At 38.6% G+C, this 14,916-nt stretch overlaps 1 long non-coding RNA gene across 1 annotated transcript; it reads left to right on the plus strand.

Annotated features, from left to right (window-relative positions):
* Positions 1-6,099: 6,099 nt before the first annotated feature.
* Positions 6,100-8,513, plus strand: LOC138954220 (uncharacterized). Its single transcript, XR_011451755.1, has 2 exons — positions 6,100-6,206; positions 6,802-8,513. It is a non-coding gene; the product is annotated as an uncharacterized lncRNA (long non-coding RNA).
* The last annotated feature ends 6,403 nt before the right edge of the window (positions 8,514-14,916 follow it).

A 14,916-nucleotide genomic window follows, 5' to 3' on the forward strand; every position in this document is an offset into this window, starting at 1 on the left:
ACTTGTTCCGTTAACAACAACGGCGCCTCGTTTTTGCGCTAGACCTAACTTTTAAAATCTAAATAATAAATTGACAGCTTGTTACACAAACATTCTTTAATCATAAAAGAATTCGTTTTTCATCAAGACAAGATCAGAACAATTCGAAGTTGTGAAAGTTTAAAAAAAGAAAAGCCCGGAAGCAGGGTCACGCAAGGGTCGTAGCAGACGACGGCCGGTTTATCAGTGCAAATCGCCGTTCCTCTCAACAGTCAAAAGCCATCGCTAGAGTTCTTGTGAACCACAGCCGTTGTTTCGTGCATAAAAAAAACGTGCTATTGTAGATAAGCTCACATCGAGTCGCATTCAAATGACTAACTATGACGACTGCATTGTGAAAAGGGAAAACTGGATCACACGGGTTCACGATGGCTCAGGGGTAAGATAAACCACGCAAAAATAAATTCTTTGAAAATTGTTCGCTCTTTACGGAGGGCACCTAGGATGTTCTCAATTGGTGAGTGTTTAAATGAAATGGTGTTTGTACTGTGTGTAAAAGCCTGACCGTATCTGTGATGGTTTACGGGAGGCTTACTCATACCTGTCAAGTCCTACGCATTCTGCGTAATTCTTACGGTTTTTCGGTGTTTTTTGGGTCCTACGTCGTATACCTCAAACCATACGCATTTTCAGCATTTTTTTTTAATTGATTTAAAAAAAAAAATTTATTTATTTATTTTTTTTTTTTTTTTTGCTGGCATGGACTGCCGTTCATTCATTTCTGAGGAGGAGCTTGCACCAGCAACACAACAGAAGTTCTGGCATGATGTGCGCCAGTTCTACGTGGCCTGTGTGAGGAAAATGTTGAATAAATTTCCATTTGGCAGTGAAACCCTGCAACACCTTTAAGTGCTGGATCACAGTCTGGGAGCTGACACACTGACTGCCTTCTTGCAGGTCAAAATTAACTCTGATGCATGCTGCCATGATTTTAAGGTGACTGGCAGCATGATTGACAAAGCAAAGATTTGCACAGATTTCTTTCTTTCTTTGGTGTTTAACGTCGTTTTCAACCACGAAGGTTATATCGCGACGGGGAAAGGGGGGAGATGGGATAGAGCCACTTGTTAAGTGTTTCTTGTTCACAAAAGCACTAATAAAAAAATTGCTCCAGGGGCTTGCAACGTAGTACAATATATGACCTCACTGGGAGAATGCAAGTTTCCAGTACAAAGGACTAAACATTTCTTACATACTGCTTGACTAAAATCTTTACAAACATTGACTATATTCTATACAAGAACCACTTAAGGGTAAAAGGAGGAACAGAATCCGTTAGTCGCCTCTTACGACATGCGGGGTGCAGAGAAATAAGGATGTGGAAAAGAAGACTTTTGGTAAGTGAAATAAAGGTGATGGATCCAGTCAGGTAGAAATAAGACAACAAGAAAAGAATTGGAAAACTGCAGGGAATAGTAGGGAGAGTTTTCTTGGAAGGAAATATAGGTGAAAGGACTGGTAAGGCAGAAATAAGACAAAAGAAGAGAAGTAAAGGGGTGGGGTAGCTTGGTAAAAACACTCCCGCCGCGTGAAGGCGACCCCATGGGAGCATTTGCACAGATGAATACAACTAAGAACACAAGTGACAAGTGACAAAAAAAATGAACGAACAAGAGTGCAGTGTAAATGTATTACATGTAGTGGTAAATAAAGAGCAGTTTGTGCAGAAAGAAATTTATGTGTTTTACTTTTAGTTTGCGAAAAACAATCTGATTGGTTTAGTGTGTATGCATGAGAAGTTGAATTTGTGTGTTTAACCACATCCTGATCCACGCATTAACTATGGTTTTTGATCCCCAACTATGGTTTCTTATGCCATTTACTATGGTCAGAGGCCAAAAGTACTTGACAGGTATGCTTACTCTGCCTTTAAGTTCAAAACATTACATTGGAAAAGTTTTTCTTGTCTTTCAACATTGTTTAAACTGACTGATCGATTGACACTGACACTTGTAGAATTTCATGTGGAATAAACTGACTGATTGACACTGACACTTGTAGAATTTCATGTGGAATAAACTGACTGATTGACACTGACACTTGTAGAATTTCACGTGGAATAAACTGACTGATTGACACTGACACTTGTAGAATTTCACGTGGAATAAACTGACTGATTGACACTGACACTTGTAGAATTTCATGTGGAATAAACTGACTGATTGACACTGACACTTGTAGAATTTCATGTGGAATAAACTGACTGATTGACACTGACACTTGTAGAATTTCATGTGGAATAAACTGACTGATTGACACTGACACTTGTAGAATTTCATGTGGAATAAAGTGACTGATTGACACTGACACTTGTAGAATTTCATGTGGAATAAAGTGACTGATTGACACTGACACTTGTAGAATTTCATGTGGAATAAACTGACTGATTGACACTGACACTTGTAGAATTTCATGTGGAATAAACTGACTGATTGACACTGACACTTGTAGAATTTCATGTGGAATAAACTGACTGATTGACACTGACACTTGTAGAATTTCATGTGGAATAAACTGACTGATTGACACTGACACTTGTAGAATTTCATGTGGAATAAACTGACTGATTGACACTGACACTTGTAGAATTTCATGTGGAATAAACTGACTGATTGACACTGACACTTGTAGAATTTCATGTGGAATAAACTGACTGATTGACACTGACACTTGTAGAATTTCATGTGGAATAAACTGACTGATTGACACTGACACTTGTAGAATTTCACGTGGAATAAACTGACTGATTGACACTGACACTTGTAGAATTTCACGTGGAATAAACTGACTGATTGACACTGACACTTGTAGAATTTCATGTGGAATAAACTGACTGATTGACACTGACACTTGTAGAATTTCATGTGGAATAAAGTGACTGATTGACACTGACACTTGTAGAATTTCATGTGGAATAAACTGACTGATTGACACTGACACTTGTAGAATTTCATGTGGAATAAACTGACTGATTGACACTGACACTTGTAGAATTTCATGTGGAATAAACTGACTGATTGACACTGACACTTGTAGAATTTCATGTGGAATAAAGTGACTGATTGACACTGACACTTGTAGAATTTCATGTGGAATAAAGTGACTGATTGACACTGACACTTGTAGAATTTCATGTGGAATAAAGTGACTGATTGACACTGACACTTGTAGAATTTCATGTGGAATAAAGTGACTGATTGACACTGACACTTGTAGAATTTCATGTGGAATAAAGTGACTGATTGACACTGACACTTGTAGAATTTCATGTGGAATAAAGTGACTGATTGACACTGACACTTGTAGAATTTCATGTGGAATAAACTGACTGATTGACACTGACACTTGTAGAATTTCATGTGGAATAAACTGACTGATTGACACTGACACTTGTAGAATTTCATGTGGAATAAACTGACTGATTGACACTGACACTTGTAGAATTTCATGTGGAATAAACTGACTGATTGACACTGACACTTGTAGAATTTCATGTGGAATAAAGTGACTGATTGACACTGACACTTGTAGAATTTCATGTGGAATAAAGTGACTGATTGACACTGACACTTGTAGAATTTCATGTGGAATAAAGTGACTGATTGACACTGACACTTGTAGAATTTCATGTGGAATAAAGTGACTGATTGACACTGACACTTGTAGAATTTCATGTGGAATAAACTGACTGATTGACACTGACACTTGTAGAATTTCATGTGGAATAAACTGACTGATTGACACTGACACTTGTAGAATTTCATGTGGAATAAACTGACTGATTGACACTGACACTTGTAGAATTTCATGTGGAATAAACTGACTGATTGACACTGACACTTGTAGAATTTCATGTGGAATAAAGTGACTGATTGACACTGACACTTGTAGAATTTCATGTGGAATAAACTGACTGATTGACACTGACACTTGTAGAATTTCATGTGGAATAAACTGACTGATTGACACTGACACTTGTAGAATTTCATGTGGAATAAACTGACTGATTGACACTGACACTTGTAGAATTTCATGTGGAATAAACTGACTGATTGACACTGACACTTGTAGAATTTCATGTGGAATAAAGTGACTGATTGACACTGACACTTGTAGAATTTCATGTGGAATAAACTGACTGATTGACACTGACACTTGTAGAATTTCATGTGGAATAAAGTGACTGATTGACACTGACACTTGTAGAATTTCATGTGGAATAAAGTGACTGATTGACACTGACACTTGTAGAATTTCATGTGGAATAAAGTGACTGATTGACACTGACACTTGTAGAATTTCATGTGGAATAAACTGACTGATTGACACTGACACTTGTAGAATTTCATGTGGAATAAAGTGACTGATTGACACTGACACTTGTAGAATTTCATGTGGAATAAAGTGACTGATTGACACTGACACTTGTAGAATTTCATGTGGAATAAACTGACTGATTGACACTGACACTTGTAGAATTTCATGTGGAATAAAGTGACTGATTGACACTGACACTTGTAGAATTTCATGTGGAATAAACTGACTGATTGACACTGACACTTGTAGAATTTCATGTGGAATAAACTGACTGATTGACACTGACACTTGTAGAATTTCATGTGGAATAAAGTGACTGATTGACACTGACACTTGTAGAATTTCATGTGGAATAAACTGACTGATTGACACTGACACTTGTAGAATTTCATGTGGAATAAAGTGACTGATTGACACTGACACTTGTAGAATTTCATGTGGAATAAAGTGACTGATTGACACTGACACTTGTAGAATTTCATGTGGAATAAAGTGACTGATTGACACTGACACTTGTAGAATTTCATGTGGAATAAAGTGACTGATTGACACTGACACTTGTAGAATTTCATGTGGAATAAAGTGACTGATTGACACTGACACTTGTAGAATTTCATGTGGAATAAAGTGACTGATTGACACTGACACTTGTAGAATTTCATGTGGAATAAACTGACTGATTGACACTGACACTTGTAGAATTTCATGTGGAATAAACTGACTGATTGACACTGACACTTGTAGAATTTCATGTGGAATAAACTGACTGATTGACACTGACACTTGTAGAATTTCATGTGGAATAAAGTGACTGATTGACACTGACACTTGTAGAATTTCATGTGGAATAAAGTGACTGATTGACACTGACACTTGTAGAATTTCATGTGGAATAAAGTGACTGATTGACACTGACACTTGTAGAATTTCATGTGGAATAAAGTGACTGATTGACACTGACACTTGTAGAATTTCATGTGGAATAAACTGACTGATTGACACTGACACTTGTAGAATTTCATGTGGAATAAACTGACTGATTGACACTGACACTTGTAGAATTTCATGTGGAATAAACTGACTGATTGACACTAGTGACACTTGTAGAATTTCATGTGGAATAAACTGACTGATTGACACTAGTGACACTTGTAGAATTTCATGTGGAATAAACTGACTGATTGACACTGACACTTGTAGAATTTCATGTGGAATAAAGTGACTGATTGACACTGACACTTGTAGAATTTCATGTGGAATAAACTGACTGATTGACACTGACACTTGTAGAATTTCATGTGGAATAAAGTGACTGATTGACACTGACACTTGTAGAATTTCATGTGGAATAAAGTGACTGATTGACACTGACACTTGTAGAATTTCATGTGGAATAAAGTGACTGATTGACACTGACACTTGTAGAATTTCATGTGGAATAAAGTGACTGATTGACACTGACACTTGTAGAATTTCATGTGGAATAAACTGACTGATTGACACTGACACTTGTAGAATTTCATGTGGAATAAACTGACTGATTGACACTGACACTTGTAGAATTTCATGTGGAATAAACTGACTGATTGACACTAGTGACACTTGTAGAATTTCATGTGGAATAAACTGACTGATTGACACTGACACTTGTAGAATTTCATGTGGAATAAACTGACTGATTGACACTGACACTTGTAGAATTTCATGTGGAATAAACTGACTGATTGACACTAGTGACACTTGTAGAATTCCATGTGGAATAAACTGGACTGTTGTTGTGTGTCTCTCTAGTTCCCATCAACACTGAAGTGAAGAAGAAGGCCCTTATGATTGGAATGGTCTTCATTATTGTGAGTCTTTTTTAATTTTATTTATATAATTCATTGCTTTAAAAAGACATGAGCGCACAGAAAGAGATAAAGAGAGAGAGAGAGAGAGAGAGAGAGAGAGAGAGATAGAGAGAGAGAGAGAAAGAGAGAGAGAAAAGAAGAAGAAGAGAGTATGTTTATGTGCATGTGTGTGTGTGTGTGTGTGTGTGTGTGTGTGTGTGTGTGTGTGTGTGTGTGTGTGTGTGTGTGTGTGTGTGTGTGTGTGTGTGACTGCAAGTATGTATTGTGTGGTGGAGATACACGAGTTTTTTTCTGTTCAGTAACATTGAGATATGTTATTTGTTCTATTGACTAGCTTACATATTAAGATAATTATTGGATGGATAGATAGAAGTTTGGCTTATACTTTTAAGACAGGGATGTGTGATTAATTGATCAATGGATTTGTTGATTAATTGTTTGTTTGTTGGATGGATGGATGGATTGATTGATCGATTGATCAACTGATCAATTCATTGACCAACATTTTCACAAGATAATAACAGTAACAAGAACCATAAGGTCCAAAGACAGTAGGAGATTTTGCAAATAAGGTTTATTTCCTTTTATTACACAGGACATGATGATGTATGAGAAGCAACAAAACAGCAACTGAACAGGACAACTTCTCAGCAATGGGACAACTGAGCCGAATCAGGACAACACAACTGAACAGCAAAAGGACAATTGACCAACAACAGGACACCTTATCACCAACGGGACAACTGCGCTGAATCAGGACAAACCAACTGAACAGGAAAAGGACATTTGACCAACAACAGGACAACTTCTCAGCAACGGGACAACTGCGCTGAATCAGGACAACACAACTGAACAGAAAAAGGACATTTGACCAACAACAGGACCAATGATTAAGCAGCAACAAGACAGAAACATGATAACTGAAAAGAAAAGTACAAGTTAAGAACATCAGGACACTGAGCGGTAACTCATAGACATTCCTGCATGGCTGCAGGGGAAAACAACATGCGAAGAAAAATTACAAGAACAGCTTTCGGCAAGATCAGGAAAAACAATTCATGTGAAAATGCACAGTAAAATCAAAAATGCTTAGTCTTTGAAGAAGGAAGTCATCAAAATCACCAAGCAGCAGTAGAACAAGTCTTCAGCAGCCGTAGAGAAAAGCCATGCAGCTGGACACATGACTTCACAGCTTTGGATCATGGGCTATGCAAGCACTGCTTTCCTTCGATCATAAATGAGCAGAAGCCTTTACACCAGACGAGGCCTTGCAGCATTTCAACTTGATTGAAGCAGCACAAATCGGAGGCCTTGCAGCATTTGAACTTCATTGAAGCAGCGCAAATCTTACAGGAGAAGAAAAAATGTAAACGATAAACGCAACAGCTACGCACACGCAAATATGTCATCTACCTACCAGTTGAGACCCCTCTGATAAAAATATAAACACAAATGAGCCAACAATGGGAAAGAGGTAAAATGATGAGAAACAAACAGAGTTGTGAGGGGCAAAACAGTAACATCGTGGGGATATATTGTGGAGAAGTGTTTTTTTCTTTTTTCTGTATGTTTTTGCTTTCTTTTTCTTTTTTTTCTTTGGTGAGTATGTGTGTGTGAGGGAGGGGGGTGATTCATTATGATTGATTTTAATTGACCTAAATCGAACAATGATCTGACAGACGTGAGATGGAAATGTACATTATAAGACAATCATATAATGTCCTTGTCCTTTTGGTTATATATAATGTTATATTATGTACTTTTTGCTTAGTTCTGATCTGAAATTGTATTTCGTTTGATAGAAGTTGCAGGATACCTTCTGCTAAAACCAAGGATGGTTGGTTTTTATAACCGTTAAAAATTCTTGACATTCCATTGTTTATCAATTTGTTTGTTTGCTGATAGATTAATGTTAATATTTTTATTGTGTCCTTTATTTCTGTGTTGCTCGTGTTTTACCACTGACGGGATTTGAAACCAATGAACACATTATCACCCAAGCTTCTTTAACAAGCTTAATCTTTTTCTTGTTCTACATTTTGATACACCAAAATAGCTTTAATTTTGAATGAAACAATCATTCATAGCGATATTTACACTATCACATTTTCTCTCCCCGTGGTATTTGTGTTCGGTTTTGATATTCTTGAAATTCTGACGAAAATTGTTTGTATTTAGATGATAAATAAATGAAATGTAGTACATATGTACTTTATTTGAAACATCCCTTTGGACGCTCTAACTGCATTCAAAATGGTTTGGCAAGGGAAGTAACCATATGCAAACTTGCTAAAAAAAAATAAAACCCACAGTTATAAACAAATTATGATTTGAAATAAAGGAGTCGTCTTGTAGTCACCTTAGGTCCGAAAAGGAAGCTCGAGCTTTGCTTGATTTGTTAAAAATTATCAATGACAAATTATGCAGAAAAGAATTAACCCTTAAAATAACTATATTTATTTCTCATGCAATGATTTTTGACTCACATGCGAAGCAAAAGTGAGTCTATGTACTCACCCGAGTCGTCCGTCCGTCCGTCCGTCCGTCCGTCCGGACGTCCGTCCGGACGTCCGTCCGTCCGTCCGGAAAACTTTAACGTTGGATATTTCTTGGACACTATTCAGTCTATCAGTACCAAATTTGGCAAGATGGTGTATGATGACAAGGCCCCAAAAAACATACATAGCATCTTGACCTTGCTTCAAGGTCAAGGTCGCAGGGGCCATAAATGTTGCCTAAAAAACAGCTATTTTTCACATTTTCCCCATTTTCTCTGAAGTTTTTGAGATTGAATACCTCACCTATATATGATATATAGGGCAAAGTAAGCCCCATCTTTTGATACCAGTTTGGTTTACCTTGCTTCAAGGTCAAGGTCACAGGAGCTCTTCAAAGTTGGATTGTATACATATTTTGAAGTGACCTTGACCCTGAACTATGGAAGATAACTGTTTCAAACTTAAAAATTATGTGGGGCACATGTTATGCTTTCAACATGAGACACATTTGGTCACATATGATCAAGGTCAAGGTCACTTTGACCCTTATGAAATGTGACCAAAATAAGGTAGTGAACCACTAAAAGTGACCATATCTCATGGTAGAAAGAGCCAATAAGCACCATTGTACTTCCTATGTCTTGAATTAACAGCTTTGTGTTGCATGACCTTGGATGACCTTGACCTTGGGTCAAGGTCACATGTATTTTGGAAGGAAAAATGTGTAAAGCATGTGAGTCGTATGGGCTTTGCCCTTCTTGTTATACCTGGGTAAGCATGTGCAGAGAAGTAGAGGTTACATGCCGAGTCTCAGTGATTATCAAAAATAATGGTCGAAGTTAGCGGATCATGAAAAATGCGAGCTTCAGCGAGCTTTTTCATGACCGCGAACTGAGACCATTATTTTTGATAATCACTGAGACGAGGTATGTAACCTCTTTATCCCTCCTTTCTTCAGTTATTCAAAGAAAAGAGGAGTTTTTGTGCGAAAGTTTGATCAAATCATATTCACCCAACCAGTCTACCTGCGCAGGCGATCGATTAATGCGCGGTTGTATAGTTCCGTGCAAATCATTCAAATTTGTTCACACTTCTTGTCAGTTTCCATGTTTTGAACTAAAATCAAGTACACAATTATGTTGTCATTCTGCTGTGGCGGTAAAGGCAGATAGTGTGTGTTCTGTTCATGTTTTGGTATCGCTCAGGAAATGTTCTTTCCTCGAATGTGACTAGCAGACGAAGTTTTACACCCGTGTTCCAACGCTAAAAACTGTATGAAGTTTAGTTTTCTGGGGCAAAATAGTGTATGAAACCGCTGCATGTTCTTCAAGTTGATTAAATGTTTGCAATTGATTGCGTGTGATCTGTTTATAAAATGAAATATTGTTGAAAACTGACCGTCGGATTGCAGTCTTGTCGATGCAGCCGAAATCTGGAAGGGGAACTACTCGTGTCGCTAGACAAAGTATGAGAGTTACTTTTCCTTGGAATCTTGCTAGCGATAAACGATTGTGCACGGCAGATCTGAATTCAGAAAACAACCAAACTCATGGATTTTATATTGAGATTCATGTGTTCAAGCCTGTAGTTGCTGGTTTAAATGCGGTATGGTTGTATTGTTCGCTTCAGAAATGTATATTTTGTACGTTAGAGTGTTCTGAACTTTTGAGTCGCAAAAAGTAGATCCACAATGTGTACAATCTCTACCCATGAGCTATCGAGGATTCAGGCCCGTTGTTGGGTAAGTGATTTTGGTTGTTGGGTAAGTTACCGAAAAATAACTAGCCCTACAAGTTTACAGAGAGAAAGAAGCAGAGGGGGGGATAATTGTGGTTATTGTGTTCATTCCTGCATAATACACACAGAAAGAGACAAACAGCCAGCCAGCCAGACACAGCCAGCCAGCCAACCACACACACACACACACACACACACACATATACACACACACACACACACACACACACACACACACTCGAAACACACACTCAAACACATACCCTTTTTTCCCAGAAGATGTTTTGCAATGGTTTTAAGCGTAAACTCTTAACCTTGATTTCTGCTATAAATGAATATAAATACCGTATGTAAATTTGGCCTTATGCTATTTTGCTCATTTATCGTTGCAAATCCATGCTTGTGCAAAATGTCTATTTTCTTTACAACTAAGCATAATCATACGTTTGTCAATAAAAAACAAACTATTATATACCCTCTTAGAAATATGCGTTGTGTTGTCTTCCACTGCTGTGGTAGTGTCAATGAATGCAGTGTTTGTGTATGTGTGTCTGTGTGTGTTTGTGTGTTTGTGTGTGTGTGTTTGTTTGTGTGTGTGTGTGTGTGTGTGTGTGTGTGTGTGTGTATGTGTGAATATTTGTGTATGTGTGTGTGTGTTTGTTTGTGTGTTTGTGTGTGTGTGTATATTTGTGTGTGTGTGTGTGTGTGTGTGTGTGGGACCCACATTAACGTTGCAACATCGTACTCAATTTATAAACAGGTAAAAGCAAAACTACAAGTTAAGAAAATTCATTCATCATAACTCAAAACCAGTAAAATTTCCTTCAAGAATCAGTTTTCCTATTTTCAAGGACCTTTTCTTGTTTGTATTATACAACAGTTTGATAAGTACGGAACAATCACTCGTGACAGTGTTTGCAAGGGTGAGCGTATCTTTCCCAGGGTACATTACAGCAGGTAGGGGAATGTTGCCTGCTATGGACCGGTTCCTAATCTAATAGACCAGTTGTGATTTTATTCTGTATTTAAGTATTGCCGAATGTTAGTCAAAGCTTATTCGCTCTAATTAGTCCTGACGATTTACCGAAGAGAGAAAAACTACACAATGTACCAAGCACAAAATGAAACTTCTTTGCAAGAAAACAAACTAGTTATTAGCATGAAACAAAACGTGGTCCATACTAGGCGACCCGTATCCTACACGAGTCAGCCTTTTTTCTTTTGGAGGTCTGTGCCTTCTCTGATTTGTATTCTACAACAGTTTGAAAACAATGACAACAACAACAGCATCAGCAAGAAAAGGAAGAAGAAGAAGAAGAAGAAGAAGAAGAAGAAGAAGAACAACAACAACAACAACAACAACAGCAACAGCAGTACCAGCACCAGCACCAGCAACAACAGCAACAACAACAACAACAACAACAACAACAACCTCTCGCAACTGTGTGCCCGAAGGTCGCTACCTAAATTGCGGGGTTTAACGCAATCATACACGTAAAAACTCACTTGTGCAAAAAAACACAGGTTGACGTGGGAGTTTCAGACCATGAACGAAGAAGAAGAAGAAGAAGAAGAAGAAGACCATTGACCAGTCAACAGGATGGAAGAAAAATGTTCGAATCCGGGCCGTGACGGCGGACACGGGTCAACTTTATGAGCGGACTCAGAGACGGTATCCATGTTCCACCCTCGTGTCAATCAATCAATCAATCAATCAATGAGTCTTATATCGCGCATATTCCGTGGGTACAGTTCTAGGCGCTCTGCAGTGATGACGTGTGAGATGAAATTTTATACGGCCAGTAGATTGCAGCCATTTCGGCGCATATTTACCTTTCACGGCCTATTATTCCAAGTCACACGGGTATAGGTAGACAATTATTAACTGTGCCTAAGCAATTTTGCCAGGAAAGACCCTTTTGTCAATCGTGGGATCTTTAACGTGCACACCCAATGTAGTGTACACGGGGGAGGGTTCGGACACCGAAGAGAGTCTGCACACAAAGTTGACTCTGTGAAATAAATTTCCGCCGAACCTGGGATCGAACTCACGCTGACAGCGGCCAACTGAAACAAATCCAGCGCGCTACCAACTGAGCTATATCCCCGCCCCACTGTCGCACGTAAAAGACCTCGGTCATTCTGCCATAAGTGCAGGTGGCTGAATACACCTAAACACTCACACGCCTGGGTAGCGCGAGTCTGTCTCTGCTAGCTTTCCACTCGGAGGAAGCGATCCGAATTTCCCAGCGATGGGACAATACAGTTATGAAAATAAAAATGAAAATGAAAATATATCATCACCACTGTTATTTAGCATATATTCTGGACTCTGTTTTTTTTCCCCAGAAAAACTTTGTCTTTGTCATAAAAAAATAATAACGACGTTATCTTTCAAGTTTAATATCCCATATATCTCGTTCACTTAATTAATATTCGTCTGCATGAGAGAGACCGTGAGAGGGAAAGAGAGAACGAACGAACTAACTAATTATAACGAACGAACGAACTAACTAACTAACGAACGAACGAACGAACGAACGAACGAACGAACGAACGAACGAACGAACGAACGAACGGACGAACGGACGAACGAACGAACGTACGAACGTACGAACGAATAAACGAACGAACGAACGAACTAACTAACGAACGAACGAACGAACGAACGAACGAGCGAGCGAGCGAACGAACAAACGAACTAACGAATAAACGAACGAACGAACGAACTTCATTACTCAAGGATGGAGATTTTAGGCTGACGCCTAGTCTTACAATCTGTCTCTGCTAAAACTAAGGCATAAAGTTTGAGACAATACAACAAATTGACAATCGTAAACAGACGTGCAGAAAAAAAAGAAGTTATAAATGTTAACACTAATCGTACAGTATTGCAAACTACGACATTGCCTCTACGAATTTCTCATGACTAATACAACATTGAAAATAAAATGTACGTAGAGAGAGAAAGAGGTAGATGAAAAGAGAGAGAAAGAGAGAGAGAGAGAGAGAGATTGAGAGAGAGAGAGAGATTGAGAGATAGAGAGAGAGATTGAGAGAGAGAGATTGAGAGAGAGAGAGAGAGATTGAGAGAGAGAGAGAGAAAGAGAGAGAGAGAAAGAGAGAGGGTGCACCGAGAGAGAGAGAGAGAGAGAGAGAGAGAGAGAGAGAGAGAAAGAGAGAGGGTGCACCGAGAGAGAGAGAGAGAGAGAGAGAGAGAGAGAGAGAGAGAGAGAGAGAGAGAGAGAGAGAGAGCCTTTTACATGATATAAAAAATAAAGCACAGCAAAATATAATATAAAATAAAAACTGAGGTTACATTTTGGTATCATACCAAAAATCTTCACTCGGACTGCCTTTTACCAAATTAAAGAAAGGAAATCCAGTGTTCAATTGATGCATAACTGTTTTCACGAGGCAAAGTGGGGCTTCAAATGAATAGCTGAAACAATGAGGACATGTAAACTCGGACGCCATAGCCATTTATACTCAAATAGATTCAGTGAATACCCAAGACAGAAAAAAACCGGTTTATTGATTACGAGTCGGATGCAAACCACGCTAACTGCGAGCATCGATTTCTCTCTCCCCGTTCTCATAAGATCGATAGAATCAATCAATAAAAACTAAAAATGGTTGTAGTGGTAGCTGCCAATCCTCTGAAATCAATAATCAAAGGCAGAACATCATTAATTTTGAAGCGTCGAATTCAAACAGTATAGTTCCCCCTGCATTTGAAATTCAGTTTTTGAAGTTGACATGTCAGCATTTTAAAATCAATACTCAAAATGGTTAACAGCATATTAATTTATGGAGTGTCCGCTTCCTTGCCAAAGAACTGCCAATGTGCCAAAATTATGACTCAAAAAGCAGCTGGGAGAGAATTATTCATGGAGCGTCTTCCTCAAAGCACACTTGTATTGGCGTTGATGGTGTTTGTTGTAATTGTTGTGGTTGATTTTTGTGTTATCCTGGTCAATAAAAGTAACATGTTTAAAACAAAACAAAAAGTTGTCTCGGGGGCCTGTTCTTGCGTTTGCGAAAAACCCTGAGACCCGAAGATATAATTGCTTACTTATAAACACGCTCCAACTCCGCCTGGATGCACCCTCAAGGTCTTTCAGCCGGTCCCAAGCCCGGATAAAGGAGGAGGGTTGGGCGTGGGGTTAGCAACTCCACCCCGCCAAAAAAACAACTTGCTACAGAAACCGCAACAAAAACAAACCAACAACAGCCCAGTCAGTTTTGCGGCCCTGTGCTCCACAGGGAGTCTACAGGAATAAGTCAAGTAAGTCATGGACACGCTCCAAATGTGGGCAACAACTCATGATTCAGTCTTACTCTGTGTTCCCTTTAAAGTGCGTTTCTCGGAACATTTATCCTCCCGCCGTCGCCGATTTCAGCTGTGTCTTTGAAAGGGTCCATTTCAAAACACAGTTTTACAGCTGACGATCAGTTTTGTTGTTGTTGGGGTA

Source organism: Littorina saxatilis, unplaced genomic scaffold, assembly GCF_037325665.1.
Source record: "Littorina saxatilis isolate snail1 unplaced genomic scaffold, US_GU_Lsax_2.0 scaffold_636, whole genome shotgun sequence".
Taxonomy (NCBI): domain Eukaryota; kingdom Metazoa; phylum Mollusca; class Gastropoda; order Littorinimorpha; family Littorinidae; genus Littorina; species Littorina saxatilis.